The following is a 21,159-nucleotide window of genomic DNA, read 5'->3' on the forward strand; positions in this document are numbered from 1 at the left end:
AGAACATATCTACCTAGAGTTACTATCTACAAAATTTTCAATATTTTATAGAGAAAAGCAACAACAACATTGAAGACAAACATGTAGTTATACCATTGCTTCCACTGATAATCCAGAGATTCTGTAGTTCTGAAGATCCCCGGTCACTTCAAATACACTACCTGGAATGGAGGGTGAATGCGGAGGTGGTTTTTTTTTTTTAAGTGGCATCTACTGTATAGATGCTTCAGGAATGGATTTAGATTGCCTGAATTTATTATTATTCTTCAGGTTTATCATCTCCAGCATTTTCCCCCTCCATGACTTGATGAATTATCTCCTCTGCCCTGATGGAATTCCTGACTCATCCATTTTGTTTGCTCCCAACCAGAAAACTCCAAGACCTAACTGACCACACATGCCAAGCAATACAGTTGTTGGGGACCATTTCAACCCATCTACAAAAGGTCATAAGAACATAAGAATGGCCATACTGGGTCAGACCAAAGGTCCATCCAGCTCAGTATCCTGTCTACCGAGACTGGCCAATGCCAGGTGCCCCAGAGGGAATGAACCTAACAGATAATGATCTGGTGATCTCTCTCCTGCCATCCATCTCCACCTTCTGACAAACAGAGGCTAGGGACACCATTCCTTACCCATCCAGGCTCATAGCCATTAATGGACTTAACCTCCATGAATTTATCCAGTTCTCTTTTAAACCCTGTTATAGTCCTAGCCTTCACAACCTCCTCAGGCAAGGAGTTCCACAGGTTGACTGTGTGCTGAGTGAAGAAGAACCTCCTTTTATTTGTTTTAAACCTGCTACCCATTAATTTCATTTGGTGGCCCCTAGTTCTTATATTATGGGAACAAGAAAATAACTTTTCCTTTTCACTTTCTCCACACCACTCATGATTTTATATACCTCTATCATATCCTCCCTTAGTCTCCTCTTTTCCAAGCTGAAGAGTCCTAGCCTCTTTAATCTCTCCTCATCTGGGACCCACATTCCAAACCCCTAATCATTTTAGTTGCCCTTTTCTGAACCTTTTCTAATGCCAGTATATCTTTTTTGAGATGAGGGGACCACATCTGTATGCAGTATTCAAGATGTGGGCATACCATGGGTTTATATAAGGGCAATAAGATAGTCTGTCTTATTCTCTATCCCTTTTTTAATGATTCCTAACATCCCGTTTGCTTTTTTGACTGCCGCTGCACACTGCATGGACGTCTTCAGAGAACTATCCACGATGACTCCAAGATCTTTCTCCTGATTAGTTGTAGCTAAATTAGCCCCCATCATATTGTATGTATAGTTGGGGTTATTTTTTCCAATGTGCATTACTTTACATTTATCCACATTAAATTTCATTTGCCATTTTGTTGCCCAACCACTTACTTTTGTGAGATCTTTTTGAAGTTCTTCACAGTCTGCTTTTGTCTTAACTATCTTGAACAGTTTAGTATCATCTGCAAACTTTGCCACCTCACTGTTTACCCCTTTCTCGAGATCATTTATGAATAAGTTGAAAAGGATTGGTCCTCAGATTGACCCTTGGAGAACACCACTATTTACCGTTTATTCCTACCCTTTGTTCCCTGACTTTTAACCAGTTCTCAATCCATGAAAGGATCTTCCCTCTTATCCCATTACAACTTAATTTACTTAAGAGCCTTTGGTGAGGGACCTTGTCAAAGGCTTTCTGGAAATCTAAGTACACTATGTCCACTGGCTCCTTGTCCACATGTTTGTTGACCCCCTCAAAGAACTCTAATATATTAGCAAGACATGATCTCTCTTTAGAGAAACCATGTTGACTCTTGTGCAACAATTTATGTTCTTCTATGTGTCTGACAATTTTATTCTTTACTATTGTTTCAACTAATTTGCCCGGTACTGACGTTAAGACTTACCGGTCTGTAATTGCCAGGATCACCTCTAGAGCCCTTCTTAAATATTGGCATTACATTAGCTATCTTCCAGTCACTGAGTACAGTAGCTGATTTAAAGGACAGGTTACAAACCATAGTTAATAGTTCCGCAATTTCACATTTGAGTTTTTTCAGAACTCTTGGGTGAATGCCATCTGGTCCCAGTGACTTGTTACTGTTAAGTTTCTCAATTAATTCCAAAACCTCCTCTAGTGATACTTCAATATGTCTTTTGCCCCCACTGCTCCCCTTGGAAGGTTGTTCCAGAACTTCACTCCTCTGATGGTTAGAAACCTGTGTCTAATTTCAAGTCTAAACTTCCTGGTGGCCAGTTTATATCCATTTGTTCTTGTGTCCACAGTGGTACTGAGCTTAAATAATTCCTCTCCCTCCCTGGTATTTATTCCTCTGATATATTTATACAGAGCAATCATATCTCCCCTCAGCCTTCTTTTGGTTAGGCTAAACAAGCCGAGCTCTTTGAGTCTCCTTTCATAAGACAGGTTTTCCATTCATTGGATCATCCTAGTAGCCCTTCTCTGTACCTGTTCCAGTTTGAATTCATCCTTCTTAAACATGGGAGACCAGAACTGCACACAATATTCCAGAAGAGGTCTCACCAGTGCCTTGTATAACAGTACTAACACGTCCTTATCTCTACTGGAAATAGCTTTTTTCATGGCGATATCACATTGGCGGCTCATAGTCATCCTGTGGTCAACAACATTCCAAGGTTCTTCTCCTCCTCTGTTACTTCAAAGTGATGCGTCCCCAGCTTATAACAAAATTTGTTGTTATTAATCCTTAAATGCATGACCTTGCACTTTTCACTATTAAATTTCATCCTATTACTATTACTCCAGTTTTCAAGGTCATCCAGATCTTCCTGTAGGATATCCCGGTCCTTCTCTGTATTGGCAATATCTCCAAGCTTTGTGTCATCCGCAAACTTTATTAGCACATTCCCACTTTTTGTGCCAAGGTCAGTAATAAAAAAGATTAAATAAGATTGGTCCCAAACTGATCCCTGAGGAACTCCACTAGTAACCTCCTTCCAGTCTGACAGTTCACCTTTCAGTGTGACCCGTTGTAGTCTCCCCTTTAACCAGTTCCTTATCCACCTTTCACTTTTCATGTTGATCCCCATCTTTTCCTTTAGCTAATAATTCCCCATGTGGAACCGTATCAAATGCCTTACTGAAATCAAGGTAAATTAGATCCACTGCGTTTCCTTTGTCTAAAAAAATCTGTTACCTTCTCAAAGGTGGTGATCAGGTTGGTTTGGCACGATCTACCTTTTGTAAAACCATGTTGTATTTTGTCCCAATTACCATTGGCCTCAATGTCCTTAACTACTTTCTCCTTCAACATTTTTTCCCAAGACCTTGCATACTACAGATGTCAAACGACCACTTTTTCCCCCGCTTTCTTAAAAAAAAAAAAAAAAAAAGAACTATGTTAGCAATTCTCCAGTCATATGGTACTACCCCTGAGTTTACAGATTCATTAAAAATTCTTGCCAATGGGCTTGCAATTTCATGTGCCAGTTCCTTTAATATTCTTGGATGAAGATTATCTGGGTCCCCCGATTTAGTCCCATTAAGCTGTTCGAGTTTGGCTTCTACCTTGGATGTGGTAATATCTACCTCCATATCCTCATTCCCATTTGTCATCCTACCATTATCCCTAAGCTCCGCATTAGCTTCATTAAAGACTGAGGCAAAGTATTTGTTTAGAATATTGGGCCATGCCTAGATTATCCTTAACCTCCACTCCATCCTCAGTGTTTAGCGGTCCCACTTCTTTCTTTGTTTTCTTCTTATTTACATCACTATAGAACCTTTTACTATTGGTTTTAATTCCCTTTGCAAGGTCCAACTCGACACGGCTTTTGGCCTGTCTGACTTTATCCCTACATGTTCTGATCTCAATAAGGTACCTATCCTTACTAATCCCTCCCATCTTCCACACCTTGTAGGCTTTCTGCTTTTTCTTAATCACCTCTCTGAGATGCTTGCTCATCCAGCTTGGTCTACAACTCCTACCTATGAATTTTTTCCCCTTTCTTGGGATGCAGAATTCTGATAAAAAGAAAAGGAGTACTTGTGGCACCTTAGAGACTAACCAATTTATTTGAGCATTTTCCACTCCATATGGCTAAATGCAGTGCCTTGCATAATGACACGTTTCAGAGTAACAGCCGTGTTAGTCTGTAATCGCAAAAAGAAAAGGAGTTAAATTGGTTAGTCTCTAAGGTGCCACAAGTACTCCTTTTCTTTTTGCGATTACAGACTAACACGGCTGTTACTCTGAAAAGAATTCTGATAGTTTCTGCAACCTTGACTTGAAGTAATTTCAGGCCTCCTCCGCCTTTAGATCCTCGAGTTCTTCAGTCCAATCCACTTCCTTAACTAATTTCCTTAATTTTTTAAAGTTATCCCTTTTGAAATCAAAAACTCTTGTCACAGATATATTTTTGTTTATCCTTCCATTTAGTTTTACCTGAATTAGCTCATGATCGCTCGAACCAAGGTTGTCCCCTACAACCACTTCTTCTATGAGGTCCTCATTACTCACCAAAACCAAATCTAAAATGGCATCCCCTCTTGTTGGTTCAGCAACTACTTGGTGAAGGAATCCATCAGCTATTGCACCCAGGAAAATCTGAGCCCTATTATTATTACTAGCACTTGTCCTCCAGTCTATATCTGGGAAGTTAAAGTCTCCCATGATCACACAATTCCCATTAGTATTTACTTCATTAAAAACATTAAAGAGGTCTCTATCCATATCCAAATAGAATCCCAACAGTCTACAACACACCCCAAGCACAATCCCAGGGGAGGCTCTAGTAGCTTTCTTCCCCAATGTGATTTTTGCTCAGACAGATTCTGTCTTATCCATTCCATCACTTCTTATTTCTTTAGTCTACCTCATCATTGATATACAATGCTACTCCACCACCTTTGCCTTTATTTCTGTCTTTCCTAAACAGCACATACCCTTCAATACCTGTACTCCAGTCATGACTACTATTCCACCATGTTTCTGTTATCCCAAAAATATCTGGTTTCACTTCCTGCACCAGTAGGTCTAGTTCCTCCATTTTGTTACCTAAGCTCCTCGCATTAGTGTACAAACATCTTAATTTTTGCTGTTTCACTTCGCTCACATTCTTTACCCAATTGGGCACAGACATTCTACAACCAGTATCACCTATTAGACTGGTATCTACACTACCCTTCCTGCTTATGTCCATTCTCCTACCCACGGCTGCATCCCTTCTTACTTTGTTTTCTTCCCTCTCAATGTTAAAATCCGGCATGGAGATTACCTGGACATCTCCCAACCATCTCCCCCAAATTCCTAGTTTAAAGCTTTCTTAATCAGTTGTGCCAGCTTCCATCCTAGACGTCTATTTCCCTCCCTACTCAGGTGAAGTCCATCCTGAGAGAACAGTCCTCTGTCCACGAATGCTTCCCAGTAGCCATACATCCCAAAGCCCTCCTTATAGCACCACTGCCTGAGCCATCTGTTGATCATCATAATCTTGTCACACCTTTGTTGCTTTTCTCTAGGAACAGGAAGAATCCCACTGAAGATCACCTGAACCTCGATTTCCTTAAGCATCTTCCCCAGCCTGGCATAGTCTCCCTTGATACGTTCCAGCGAGAATCTAGCTGCATCATTTGTTCCTCAGATCTTTTCTTCCATCAGCTCTATCAGACGGCACTTCATACAGACGAAACTCTTTTCAGGTATCCCCTCCAGGATCATGTACATGCCGCAGCTTCCACATTCAGTCATCTTCGTTGTGTCATCCATTACTTGGATCACTACCACCGCTGCCTCGGTATCGGTCATGGCCTTCGCACCTAAGTCCTGTTAGTCTTCTCCTCCAACATAATACCTTCTCCTTCAACAGAATTCCCACTCAAACTTCCCTGTTTACAGCTCTGTCTGCTGGCTCCTGTGCTGCTGCAGCTGTCTGTTAGGATAGGCTCCAGAAAGATGGATCTGAGCCACACAGAACAAATTTACAGTTAAGCAGTTACTCTATTGTTCCAATCCATCCCTCTGAAATTAGTGGAATCTACACTACCTACAAAAGAAACTGACTCCGTTGCAGTTTAAACATAAGAGAAACAACAAAAGTAACCCACTGTGACTACAGGGAAGACTTTAAAAAAAAATTAAAAGAAAAACTACATTAAATGAAAAAAGGGTGAAGCAACATGACTAGGCTATATAGTATCATTGAAAAGTTGCAAGAATAAAATTGAATTGTAAACTTAAATAGTGTTGGATAACATGGCTAGAGAAACAAGAAGAAAATGTATCAATACAGTGCACAAATGATATGAGGAACCTAGAGGGGGCGGAGGGGAAAATGAACACTACATAATAAGGAAGGAAAACCAAACTAATGAGGATGCTGAAACAACTACAATACTTACTTATCCTCAGTCTTCTTTTAATAATAAAATGTATGAAGACCTTAAAGTTAACTCTTAGAAACTGGCAACAGGATGAGAGAGGATTTATGATAGTTGAGAAACAGGGTAGGGAAGTAACTTCTCAGCCCTCCCCAAACTCCCGTTGCCAGAAACCTTCATCCTTTGCTTATGATCCTGATGTGACTTGCCATATGCTATTGACTGTAAAGCTAATAGTAAGTGTTCATCATAAAATACAGAGTTGATTAATATTATATTTGATCATTCTGTTGTTTCCTCCTTACATCATATGCCATAAGTCTGCTGAACTAAAAGCAGTGAGCATTATCAAATGGTTAGAATGCAAGACTGGTAGTCAGGAGACCATTCCCATGGTGCTGCTGATTTACTGGGTGACCTTAGATAAGTCAATTGGGCCCAAATTTCAAAGAAAATTCCATAGATGTCCAGTACAGTATGAAGGCATTTTGGCTTAATACTTTTAGAAGTGCCCTCTAATTCTGTGTGTGTCAGTTCTTGAGTGCCCAACTTAAGACACTTTAACCTCTCTGTACTTCAATTTTCTCCTCCAAATCTGGGAAGAATAAAACAATGTTGTGAGCCTTGACAAATAGTTAAGTAATTCGAGTTCCTCAGACAAATGGTACTGTACTGTAGAAGTACAAATATTAGGATAAAAAGAACATAGTTTACATTAGAAATGTATTAAATTATACCTGTTTTAAACGTTAATTGAGGAGTGTCATGTCAAAATAAAGAGTATTAGCATGTATTTTAGAGTTAAAACTTTAAAACAGATGTAACTGTTAATGGAGCAATAAAATCCATTATTTTGTCTGTGGACCCAGAGTCCTCCAAGGAAATACTATAAGTCCACATTATTGTAGTACCCAGGAGCCCCAGTTGTAGACCAGGCTCCCACTATGCTTGACACTGTAGAAATACAGGGGGGGGGGGGGCGCAGCAGACAGTCCCTGACCCAAAGAGCCAATCTAAGTAAAAGACAAGAGACTTTGGCTATAGATACATGGTGGAGTACAAGGAAACATTGAGAACATATTGGTCAGCATGATAGAACGTGGTCTCAGTATACTGGTAGCCTAACCATTGTTAGGTATTTGTGTAGGTATCACAGTAAAAGGAGAGTTTTAGGGAGAGACTTGAAGGGTGATAATGAGTTAGTTCTGTGGATATTTACAGGGAGTTTCTCCCAAACATGAGGGGAAGCATGAAGGTGCTTGTTTGAAAGTGAGGACAACTGACAGTAACCTAAATGAGCTTTTTAAGAGTATGAATGAGGGTTGGAGGGGAAAGAGTAGGAGTCTGCAGATGTATAGAGCATAAGGATGGAAGCAAAGATTTACTAGGTTTCATTTTCATTATAAGGTTCACCATAAATGGTCACTCGAATATTTCAGTCTCTACCAACAACTGAAGGCTTTGACTCCCATTTTCCTGGTGTATTCAGGATTTTTGGAGCCTGGTCAAAAGAAAGTTTTTGCACAGTCAATACTTCAAAAATCAAGTTCAATTAGTTCCCTTCAGCTTGGTTTTTAAATGAACTTGGACAAATGAACAAAACAAGGGACACTTGTTCAGGCAAAGATTTTGTTTTGTTTTGTTTTTTAAATGGACTCAAAAAGAGAAGGCTTTTCCAGCTAGCATTATCCTTTTTCCTCTAAGGAGAATCTGGCTCCTAACACCAGTTAATACCACTCCCTAGAGTACCTCCTTCTAATAGTGTGCTGGGGATCAGTTAAAACATTACTCCTACATAAACTGTGGTCTTTCCTCTGGAAAGACAATTTTTTTCAGTTTAAATAAATGTGCTTAAAAGATAAAAAAAGGCACTACTGAGCTGAGAGACCAGTAGCTGTTTTAATGTCCCTTATCTACCAAAACTAGAAATTATGGACATGATTTTGAAATTGAATCCATCCAGGAGTCTAATGCTATACAACCATTGGAAAGTTGGGAATTGCCCACTTCATTTCAGACTTGTTTTTAGGTGCTGCTATCTTGAGAACTATCAGTATTACAATCAATGCAGAACAAACTGCAAGTTCAGAATCCCAGTTCTTAAATGGTATATAGTGTTCATCTCTAACCAGGTAGGCAATGCTCTGAAAACTCTCATCATATTGCCAGTCTCACAAAATTTTGTGTTTTTCTTAAAGCCCCAGCTCCTGGAGTCATGTAATTGCTGAGAATTTCAACTTAATTTTTTTTAATATATTTTTTAGCCCTCATAGTTGTGGCAACACCTGGATAACATGAACTGTAAAGATTCAGGAACCTTAGGATAAAGACCCCCAAATTATTATTTTTAACACAACCTAATGATGTTGGATGGCATATCAAGTGACTTTTGAACCCTGGGGGAGCTAGTAACACTGTTTGTGTTATAAAAAAATTTGTCTGATGACATGTTAGAACTGAAGTTGAGAGGGGGAGCCAGACAGTAATCATAACAAACTGATTTAAATTGAGGATGTCATTTACTTCATTATGAGGAATAGGAGCAGCCAAATGAGGGACTTTTGGACCCACAGACATTCCAGTCAAAACTGTAGAATGTTCTGACTTTCTCTGCTCTTCGCTGATTGGCTGTTTGCGCCAACCCTCCTGCTCCCTCAGTCACCTCACCACAGTTTCACTTCCATTCCTGCTTTGTCCCCCTCACTTCCCTTCCCTTCCTAATCTCCTAAGTAAACCCACACACTCCAAAATAAATGTGGAACTAACAGGAAGTTTGCTGCCATCATATTGTTCACTCTGCTTGTGTGCTGTACTTCTTCCCCCACCCTCTCTGTCTGTCTTGTCTATTTATTTTAGGCAATATTGTCTCAATGCCTTCCTTGTACTCCCCAATCTGTTGTCTCTAGCCTTATACTTTGATTGTGAGCTCTTTGGGGCAAAGATTGTCTTTTTGTTCTCTGTTTGTATAACACCAGGCACAACAGGGCCCTGATCCATAACTGGGGCTCTTAGGTACCATGATAAGGCAAATTTTTTTTGCCTAATTTAAACATTTTTCCACAACCATTTTTAAAAGTTATATCTTTCCCACAGAAAAGAAAGAAAAGCTATTTGCATCCCACACTGCTGCTGACATCTAACCAGTTCCTGATTCCACACCCAAGAGGACTCGCAAGAACATACTGAAGTAATGTAAATAGATATTATCTTTTCCCTAATCCAATATTTTCCTCTAACTGTGGGCTACTATAGTTCCTTTTGAGCACAGAAAAAGGAAGTCCTTAAGACAGCAGCAGCTTGAGTCTCAAAGGGCCTTCCAGTTTTACCAGGAAAGGGAACCACAGAGGGAAAAGAACTATATTTTAAATGTACATAGTTTAAATTTTTAAATATATATTTCACTTAATTTTTAAAAACTTTATTTTTAAAGTACCTTTGAAGTCCAATAGACAACCTGCCACTGCTAGAAAAATTTTGCCCAATCAGTGCAAATCGTTTCAGGACCCATAAAAATGCTCTCTCTGAAATAAACCTTAAAAACCACCACAAATAAGCAACAGCAAATCTAACCTAAATAATCAAATATTTTACATTCATTAACAAATACCCAAGCTACAGTCACTACATGGCAAAACTGACAGATAAAACTGGATTTTAGATGTTAATAGCATTCTGCCATGAAATCTGTACATACTTCACTCTCAGATGTAAATAAAAACTTGGTTGTGGGCTGTCAAGGCTGATTCCCCACTCTGGCACTTCGAATGCAGAAGGTAGGGACCTGCAAGGATTCCAAAAATTAATACTGGCCACTCCAGGCTTGTATTAAACTCCCAAGATTACAGCTTCTCTCTGACCTTGGATGGGTAGATGCTGCCACCACCCAAGTGCAAAAAAAAATCTTTTGGACCCAGGAAGGCACACTTGGGAACTCCTCCCTGTGGGGTACCCTTAATCCCTTTCACCCTCCCCCTGGGAAGAGCTGAGAAAGAAAACAAAGGAAATCAACTGTTGCCACCATCTAATTAAACAACATGTGCACAACTTCTTAGGACACAAAAAACCAATCCCGTTCTTAAAAAGGTAAATTTTATTAAAAACAAAGAGAAAATACATCTGGAACTTAGGCTATTACTAGATTTAAAAAGAGCAAATATAATAATTAAGCCTCAGGAATGGTTAGTATGTGATGTGCCTGGTGGATAAGTAGTCTTTGGTTTGCATATGTATTCAGACATATGCAAACCTTCTGTTGATTTCACCAGCTCAGCTGATAGGCAACTTCTTCAGGTGGCTCATTGGTCTGCAGGGGTTCAAAAATTAGAACAAAAGACTTTTTGTAGGACTGATAGGGACATTGAAAGAGGCCCTGAAAACAGACACATTACTGTTTCCAAGGTCATTCAGTCACCCTTCATGGCAGTGAAATTAAAAGTACAATCACACAACTGATTTTCTGTTGTATTTTGTGGCACATATTGCCTGCTACAACATCAGTTGCTCTTTTTTAGAATCTAACCTCTATGTAACAGCAAACAGGATTTGACATTATGGGCAGAAGAGGGAAACTGGGAAAAGTCCAAAGCAAAAACACAAGAGAGGAATCAGATATTGAACTAGTTACTGGTTGTACAGTGACCTTGTTTTTGAGCAATGTATATTAGCAAATCCCTCCTTCAGCCAGATCTGCATAGTGCAAATAGATGACTGTGATAGGAAAGAACTGGACAAAATGTTTTGCCACCCAGAGCATACAGAAATGCATATGAATTTTGGAACTCTGCCAAATGTTCTGCCAAACAAAAGAACTGCACCCCAACACTACAATTAATTTTATGAGTATTATTTGTATTTCTAAGTATTAGAAATTATATTTTGTAAGCACATACACTCATGTGGTATGCTGAAGTCTTACTTCTCTGAAACCTGACACATGATTAACTGCCTTCTAAAAACTGTATTAAGAAAACAAGATGTATATGACTGCTTGTATATTGTGAGGCTATTTAGCAATTATAAAAAGGAATAAGATACTTAATTCTGAGTTGTGTAACTTGAAACATATATTGTTCAGTGACAGACACTAATATGGTGACAGGTGCTTTATAAATGCATACAACAAAAAAAGCCCCTATAAGCCTACCTTGTATATTTAAATGATACATGCTAATTAGAGTGAAAATATATCTTTTAAAAGGCATAGCCCTGGGATACTGGTATTATTATACAAGTGAGACAAGAGATCCAATTTTTCTACATCCAGGCTGTTTGTGTGCTGAATGGCCAACAAGATTTAAGTAGAACTTCTTTAGACATCACCTAATTATTGCAGAGTACACTATTACATGAAACTAGAACTGAAACAGACCTCCAATCAAAACCCATTATACCTACATTTTGAGAGCTCATTAACCTAAAAACAATCCTGGTATAAGCCTCTGCCTGAAACCTTGCCTGAGAGTGCAACAACCACCAAGGAAATTGTGAGATTTCCCACTCATGTTATGGATTAATTGTGTGCATCTAAAATCTTTTCTCTTAATATGTGACTAGTTGGCCTCACTGGGGTTCTACACTGTATGTACTTTTTAATACAAATTATACATAATCATTTCTAAAGCTCCTGTTTTCACCTCCTCTTCCAGCTGCTTCATGTGAAGGGAAGCAAGACTACAGACACTGCTATGACATGACCACATGCAGAGGGAAGGTAGCTACGCAGGGTACTCCCCCTTCTGCATATCCACTACAAAAGAATTGTGCAGACTGCGGGGGGGGGGGGGCGGAGGGACTTGGATGGGAGCTGCACTATGCAGTAGACTCTCTCCCAGAACTCCAAAGGAGCCACATGGAGCAATATATTTGCTCCAAGAATCATGGAAGAACCACTGGGGGGGGGGGGGGCGGTAGGACTTCAAACAAACAATCTTGTTTGCTCTTTGACCCTTTAACACCCAAGATGGTCACTGAACAACCTTGGATGAGCAACCTGTGAACCTCCTGGCCTGATCAAGTAATAGGCATGACTGGTAAGAGCCAGAGGGGAATGCAGAGGGGCTCAGCTGGCCAATAATCTGCAGAATTGGAGTTTTGGATACATGCAGATTCACTGCTTTTATTGCTTACCTTACACCTGCACCTCTTTTGGTTCCATACACTAAAAGAGATGAGATTATAAGGACCTGCAACTTTTACAGGGCCAGGGAATGTTTGTATTAGTTAGTTTCCACCCACATAATTTTGAGCAGAAGGGAGCTATATAGACATACAGCAGGTATCTAGTTTATTTGAAAAAAGTCACCAGAACATGAAGCTTATTAGTAAAATGTATAAATATTAAACAATTTTAGAAGTACAAATATTAAAATATCACTGTCCACTAAATGAAGCATCCTACAGAGCACATTTATTTAAATATACTCATATGAATTGAACAATTCATTATCTTGATCTGGTTATAATATATGAAAAAATGAGAAAATGAAAATTAGCAAAGGAAGGCAAAGAAGCAAAATATGCTCTTAAATTTTAACTTGGATACTAAAAACATGAAACTATTTTCTCCCCTTCATTTTCATAAGCAGGCAGGATCCAAAACAAGCAGAACCAAGCCAGAGAAATTAAAGGGTGAGACCTGACATCACGGAAACAGGTTTCAGAGTGGTAGCCATGTTAGTCTGTATCAGCAAAAAGAACGAGGAGTACTTGTGGCACCTTAGAGACGAACAAATTTATTTGGGCATATGCTCCTCTGGCATGTACATTGGCCAAACCGGACAGTCTCTACACAAAAGAATAAATGGACACAAATCAGACGTCTAGAATTATAACATTCAAAAACCAGTCGGAGAACACTTCAACCTCCTTCAATTACAGACCTAAAAGTCGCAATACTCCAAAAAAAAAAAAAAAAATTCAAAAACAGACTCCAAAATGAGAAACTGCAGAATTGGAATTAATTTGCAAACTGAATAAAGACCTCCAATCAAAACCCATTAAATTAGGCTTGAATAAATAACTTTGATACACTCCATCTAATAAGAGATCTACTAAGCCCACAATGCACATTTCATCTCCTCTACAGTGTTTTTCTGACTTCTTCTTAACTGACACGGCTGGTTAAGAAAAAGTTGGTCATGTCCCCAGATAACATTAAATTAGGCTTGAATAAAGGCTGGGAGTGAATGGGTCATTACACAAAGTATGCATCCGATGAAGTGAGCTGTAGCTCACGAAAGCTCATGCTCAAATAAACTGGTTAGTCTCTAAGGTGCCACAAGTACTCCTTTTCTTTTTTCTTTTTATTTCCCCATGCTAATTTTTCCCCTACTGTTACTCACACTTTCTAGTAAACTGTTGAAAATGGGCCATCCTGATCATCACTACAAAAGTTTTTTTTCCTCCTGCTGATAATAGCCCACCTTAATTGATTACTCTCATTAAAGTTAGTATGGCAACACCCATTTTTTCATGTTCTCTATGTTCCTACTGTATTTCCACTGCATGCATCCAATGAAGTGGGTTTTAGCCCACGAAAGCTTATGCCCAAATAAATTTGTTAGTCTCTAAGGTGCCACAAGTACTCCTCGTTCTTTTGACATCATGGAAGTTTCTCAACTGGAGCTCCACAAGTTTGTTCCTTCATGGGAATTTGGAGGCACTGTAGATGAAGTAGATTCACGGCACAGTTACTCTACACAGCATGATTCCCTCCACAACCCACTGATTTCCAAGTGGAAATTCAATCAGGTGTTAATGCTGCTTGAAACTACTTGCACTGCTATGAGGGGAAATCAGCCAATTAAGTGGCTGATTTCAATCAACAACTGAGTTTTGTATTTGAAAGAAAGGAATGCATTATAAAAATGTTAGAATAAAGATGTATTGTAGCACAAACCTCAGAAATACCAGAGTTCACTTCAGAGGCATTCTTGCTGTACACTGTAGCACAGATGGAGAAAAATATTGTGGGAGGAAAAGTCCCACATCAGAGCATTGTCTAAAACAACAGACAGCAAAAGTCCTACAACACTAGGCAAGGTCACATGCAACTGGAGAGTCATCTGTTTAACAAAACATACTATTATTAGACGCAAGTTATACAGCACTTGTGCATACTAATAGAATTAAAATATTATCCCAAAATAAATATTTAAAAATATCTTGCATGTAACTTTACTTTGGTACACAACATTTTCACCTTTCTGCTTAACCAGAAGTAATTAAATGTTAGTAAGAATTAACAGAAAGAAACACAAAAAAGTTAACTGTAAGAGTACACAGGAATACCTTTAAATATTTTAAAGATATTGAAATGGTATTTAAAGTATTTATTAAAAAAAACTTTACAGGTCAATTTAAAAATTAAGCAGATCATTTTTACCTTTTTAAAAAGAGATCTCCATTGCAATTTTCTTACCAAATTACTAAAGGTTACTTTTCTGTTGATTGCAATATACAGCAAAAGACATTCCAGAGTCCAGAACCCATTTAGTCTACTGAGGCATGCCGCAGACTACTGTGGATAAAATGTCACAGCTGAAATACTAGCCTGCAGAATGCCGATCGTCATGTAAGGCTCAATCCTGCCCAAAACTTCCCTAGACTGAATAGGAGATTTGGATGCAGAAGGATTTTCCTTGAGATATATTCATATATGCCCCGACGTTTGACACCTAACTCGCTAATGACCCAACGAATCACCACAACAGATGAGATCACCTGAGACACCGTTGCTGACAGTTGCTAGGTGTGCACTCTTGGGCACTGGAAATCGGATGATTCTGGAGGAGAAAGTTTAGTTTTGAAACTCATCCCCATGAGCACTCTGTTAGAGGTCACCTTTACAGGTTTTCAGAAACAAGTACAAGACACCTTTTAGGTTAAGCATTTGTTTGACTATGGTGGATTATTTATGACTGGTTAGGGTAGTTCAGGAAAGAATACTGTCAATGGTTTGATTTAGTATCTAATTGCATTCAATTATGTCATGCACCCAAATGCTAGAGCGATGGAACATAATAGACCATTAATGGCCAGAGTTCGATTTCACGCTGGTGTAAGTCTGAAGAAATTCCACTTACTTCAAGTGAGATCAGAATTCTGTCACTAAAGAAAGAAAAGAGACCCATATATAGGTAGTGCTAACACAATGACCCTCTTCCTCAACTCTCATGCAACTCTCAAAGTAAATAGGAGTTTTTCTCAGAAATCAAGAGTGTAATATGATCCACGTTTGTCAGAAGCATGATTCTGGAAACCCCACCCACAGTCAGATCTCCACATAGGTCTGCCAAGACAAACTAAGTAGTATGCAGCGTAAGTCGTACTGCTCTGATTTGTGTATTCAGTCACTTACAGCCTCAGGAACTCACATACAATAATGCTAATTTAAATGGGATTAAAAAAGTAATTTGAGGGCAGAATTTGACCACTGACAAACATGGCTCATACTTCTGCATACTAACAGTTTTTTATAATAATAAAAATAATAAAAAAATAAAAAATTAAAAGTGCAATTTCATAGTTAAAGACTGTGGACCAATTCCACATCCCTTATTCACACAACTAATACCAAATGACTGCAAGGGGAATAGAACTTATTTTCATAACTAGTCATGTTGAAGTTGCATGATTAAGCATTATGTTTCACTTACGGATTTTTTTTAAAAGTATATAAAATATAGCAGACATTATGATTAATTGTATTAGCATAGTGCCAAGGAGCCCTATTCATTGACCAGAATATCATTGTGCTAGATGATGTACAAAAGCAGAACAAAAAGACAGTTCCTGCCTAAAGAGGCTGGTTCCTAATAAGGTTATTTCAAAACAAAACTAACCAACACGGAAATACTTTTTCTACTGGAAGGTTACTTTCAACTGATCTTTGAAATATATATTTTATTTTAATGATTAATGAAAAACACTCAGTAACAGTTCTAATTTTAATGCAGTTATTCATATAGATATATAGATTTTAAGACCAGAAGGGACCTTTGTGATTTATGTCCTGTGTCATGCAGGAAGTTAGACTAGGACTTCCCTGAATTAATTCCTGTTTGAGGTCCAGTAGCTATGGTTGAACTAGAGCATATCTTTTAGAAACGTATCCAATCTTTATTTTAAAATTACTGGTGATAGAGACTCCACCACAACCCTTAGTTAAGTATTTCAATAGTTAATTTCCCACACTGTTAAAAAAAAATTGTGCCTTATTTCTAGTCTGTGTTTCCAAACATCAAGTCACTTTTGTAGCCCTTTTCTGAACCCTTTCCATGTCTCTCAATGGATACTTTGACGATTTATTGTTTTTCTTATCCTTACTTTACTGATAGAGTTTTCCCTGTCTTTTCTTATGTGTCACTTATTGTCAGACTGACAAAATTATGCAAAAATATAGAAAAGATACTGGTTAAACTATATTTAGTATTAAATCTTGCTTAATGCAACAAAAATACATTGCCCAACACATTCCACATAAAAGTCTACGGAGTTGAGGGTAGCTGACACTTTGTAGAATTGGGCCCCAAAAAGGGGAGGTTTCTAAGAGCAAATCTAGCTAGAAAGAAAACTGTCTCAACACATGGGAAAGTGGAAATGAACTCATAATAATATATTGGATCAATGTCTTAACATGGCAAAAATATGAGAAGTTTCTTTTACTCAGATGACTAAGAGAAGAATGGAAGAATTTAGCAATCCCCTGTTAATTTCTATGCAAACTGGGCACGGTTTCTCATGACTTACGCAGTCCAGTTTGTCTCTCTCAACAGCTTTCTACTGGTGATCTACAATATATTCAGTTTCCTGTGATAAAGTTATTTGTAGTTTGATTTGGTTTATTTTTTCCCCCCCGTTGGTCTAGGTGTTGCTCATCTTGTCACTGTTTTCATCTAATTAGAAATATACATATACTGTTTGTGGTTAGTCCTATTTCTCATAGGATGATTCAAAAATTAAAAGGAGGGCTTCTGATTCAAGATGATTTATTAGGTAATTACAAATTCTGGAATTTAAATTCTTTATTAGTTCTCAGATATTGAGAATTTTTTTTAATAAGGGGGCAAAATCACATCCCCACTTCTGAAATACTTACAAAATTTATGTTTTTATTCATTCAACAAAATCTTGATATAAACATAAAACACTAACTTTAATACTACTCCCTCACAAATGTGCATTACAATTAGGGATGGTCAAACCACATGGCAAAATAAGAACCAGTCTGAACATTTGTCTGCTCCTTGAACCACAGCCAACCCTTTCATGAGTTTTTGTATCATTTCAAAAAGAACAGGAGTACTTGTGGCACCTTAGAGACTAACAAATTTATTTGAGCATAAGCTTTCGTGAGCTACAGCTCACTTCATCGGATGCTGTAGCTCATGAAAGCTTATGCTCAAATAAATTTGTTAGTCTCTAAGGTGCCACAAGTACTCCTGTTCTTTTTGCGAATACAGACTAACACGGCTGCTACTCTGAAACCTGTATCATTTCAGTTACCATCCTACTATCCTTAGAATGCAGCAACTCAGCCAGCTGGTACTCCTATAGCACCTCTCTAGGGGTATGTCTACACTACGAAATTAGGTCGAATTTATAGAAGTCATTTTTTTAGAAATCGGTTTTATATATTTGAGTGTGTGTCCCCCCCCAGAAAATGCTCTAAGTGCATTAAGTGCATTAACTCGGCAGAGTGCTTCCACAGTACCGAGGCTAGAGTCGACTTCTGGAGTGTTGCACTGTGGGTAGCTATCCCACAGTTCCCGCAGTCTCCGCTGCCCATTGGAATTCTGGGTTGAGATCCCAATGCCTGATGGGGCTAAAACATTGTCGCGGGTGGTTCTGGGTACATATCGTCAGGCCCCCATTCCCTCCCTCCCTCCCTCCGTGAAAGCAAGGGCAGACAATAGTTTCGCGCCTTTTTTCCTGAGTTACCTGTGCAGACGCCATACCACGGCAAGCATGGAGCCCGCTCAGCTCACTGTCACCGTATGTCTCCTGGATGCTGGCAGACGCGGTACTGCATTGCTACACAGCAGCAGCAACCCATTGCCTTGTGGCAGCAGACGGTGCAATAGGACTGGTAGCCGTCATCGTCATGTCCGAGGTGCTCCTGGTCGCCTCTGTGAGGTCGATCAGGAGCGCCTGGGCAGACATGGGCGCAGGGACTAAATTTGGAGTGACTTGATCAGTTCATTCTCTTTAGTCCTGCAGTCAGTCCTATTGACCCATCTTATGGTGAGCAGGCAGGTGATACGCATTGCTATTGCATCATCTTCTGCCGGGCAGGCAAGAGGAGGATGGCTAGCAGTTCTATTGTACCATCTTCTGCCGAGCAGCCATAAGATGTGGATGGCATGCAGTCCTTCTGCACCGTCTGCTGCCAGCCAAAGATGTAAAAGATAGATGGAGTGTATCAAAACAAGAAATAGACCAGATCTGTTTTGTACTCATCTGCAAATCCCCTACCCCCCATCTAGGGGACTCATTCCTCTAGGTCACAGTGCAGTCATTCACAGAGAAGGTGCAGCGAGGTAAATCTAACCATGTATCAATCAGAGGCCAGACTAACCTCCTTGTTCCAATAAGAACAATAACTTAGGTGCACCATTTCTTATTGGAACCCTCCGTGAAGTCCTGCCTGAAATACTCCTTGATGTAAAGCCACCCCCTTTGTTGATTTTAACTCCCTGTAAGCCAACCCTGTAAGCCATGTCGTCAGTTGCCCCTCCCTGCGTCAGAGCAACGGCAAACAATCATGCATTTGAGTTGAGAGTGCTGTCCAGAGCAGTCCCAATGGAGCACTCTGGGATAGCTCCCGGAGGCCAATACCGTCGAATTGTGTCCACAGTACCCCAAATTCGACCCGGCAAGGCCAATTTAAGCGCTAATCCACTTGTCAGGGGTGGAGTAAGGAAATCGATTTTAAGAGCCCTTTAAGTCGAAATAAGGGGCTTCATCGTGTGGACGGGTGCAGGTTTACATCGATTTAACGCTGCTAAATTCGACCTAAAGTCCTAGTGTAGACCAGGGCTAGGCTTCCATGCTAGTCTCATTCCCCAGAGTGTACAGTATACCTGAGAACCAGCAAGTCTTGCACACTTTGGCCCCAATCCTGCAAACACTTCAATAGGACTAGTAGGGAATGCAAAGTTACTCACAAAACTAAACTTTTTCAAAAATATCAAAGGCAAGGCCAGAACCAGTGAAAAAAATATTTTTTTTACACACTTCGTTGCTTTGATTTCCAGGTTTCAGCCTAGAACGAACTTTTATAACATCTGAGAACCGGAGCTTCTTACTGTAAACCACCGAAATGCTGGGGAGAGACCACTTCACCCCAGTAGCCTAAAACTTAGTAGTTGATCAGATGTTGCACCTCACCCAGAACAATCCACTGAGATGTGATTAGCCAGAAAGTTTAAAGCAATGAAATATGAAACTTATTACTGATATAAACCACGCTGTAAAGGGAGAACTTCAGGAGGAAGATAGTGAGGACTTTAGACCCAGTTGTAATTTATAACAAGTTTGTTACAATCCACACCCCCAAAAAAAAAAATCACTCTATGCATTTCCTCAAATCCTCTGCAGAGAAAGGGGATATTTTACAACTAAATATTGTAATGTGAATTCATAGAAACTGCATTTTAGTGTGGATCATCATCTTCACAAGCCTAATGGAGAACTGATATATGGGGAGGAAAGGGGATGACAAACTAGGGTGCAAGTGTAGCCAATGCAAGGATGTCAGACCCAGTACAACCCCTCTGACGTCCATGAGGTTGCTGGGATGCACAATCAAGTGTGAACCTATGTCCCCGTAGCTCGGTGACTGGGGGGGGGGGCGCTCTCTCACCACCCGAAACCCCAAAGCAACCTATGGGGGTGATTCTGGGCAACCCGGAGGCCCACCCACCCCAGCCCCAGGAACTCAGGCAAGGAGCCTGTGGAAGCGCCTCACCCGCTGGGGATAAGTAGAAGGAGGCAACTTTCAGCGTCTCCCCAGCTTCTTCCTCCTGCCGCTGCAGCTGAGGCCGGGCGGCGGGTCACCGCAGCAGCCCCGAGGGCTCTCGCCCCGGCTGACTGCGCGGGGCAGGCTCCGAGTCAGGGCAGCCCCCGAACCCAACGGCTCGGCTGAGCGAGCCGGCGGACGGGAGCGCGCGCTGACCGAGGGGGAGGTGGCCTGCCGGGCTCGCAACGCCCAGCTGGGCGGAAGGAGGCGCAGCGGGGAGAACGGGGGCTCGCGCAGCCCGGGGGGGGGGGGTGGCGGCGGGAGAAGGGGGCTACGGCCGGGTTTCCCCCGCAGGGCGGGCAAGGAAACGTGCCCAGCCCTCCTCTCCCCCAGCGAGAAGGGAGCCCGCCACAGGCATCCTGAGGTGAGCGCGGCAGGGCCACAGAGCAGGGAAGCACCTTGAGTCATTCGCACCAGGGCAGACAGCCCAGTGCTGGGTACTGCTGCCGCCTCCTCCTGCGTGCTCTGCTCCAGGAAACTAGTGCTGCCCAGCGTAGCGCACAGCGGGATTACACCGCCGCCCCAGCCCCAGAGCGATCTTCTCAGGGGGGCCACACACCGTGCAGGAGAGAACGTCACCGCGCCAACGCTGGAGGGTCCGCAGCCCGCCTTCCCCCGACACAGTGCAGGGCCAGGATGTTTGTGCCGCCGCCACCAGCGGGCTCCTGATCCTCCCCTCCCACAAATCACACACGCTGCAGGGAGGAAGGTTATTGCACCTACCCAAAAGCATAAAGCGGGGGGGGGGGGCACCCGCAGAACTCAGGGGACAAGATGTGGCTGAAC

At 40.7% G+C, this 21,159-nt stretch overlaps 1 protein-coding gene across 1 annotated transcript in view; it reads right to left on the reverse strand.

Moving 5' to 3' along the window:
* PLCE1 (phospholipase C epsilon 1) overlaps nt 1-20,938 on the reverse strand; it is a 326,950-nt gene extending 306,012 nt beyond the window's left edge. Inside the window, exon 1 of the mRNA XM_074959062.1 lies at nt 20,772-20,938. The gene's annotated coding sequence lies outside the window, so the exon portion shown is untranslated. The remainder of the gene's footprint in view (nt 1-20,771) is intronic.
* Between the last annotated feature and the right edge of the window lie 221 nt (nt 20,939-21,159).

Source organism: Natator depressus, chromosome 7 (genome assembly GCF_965152275.1).
Source record: "Natator depressus isolate rNatDep1 chromosome 7, rNatDep2.hap1, whole genome shotgun sequence".
NCBI classification, from domain to species: Eukaryota; Metazoa; Chordata; order Testudines; family Cheloniidae; genus Natator; species Natator depressus.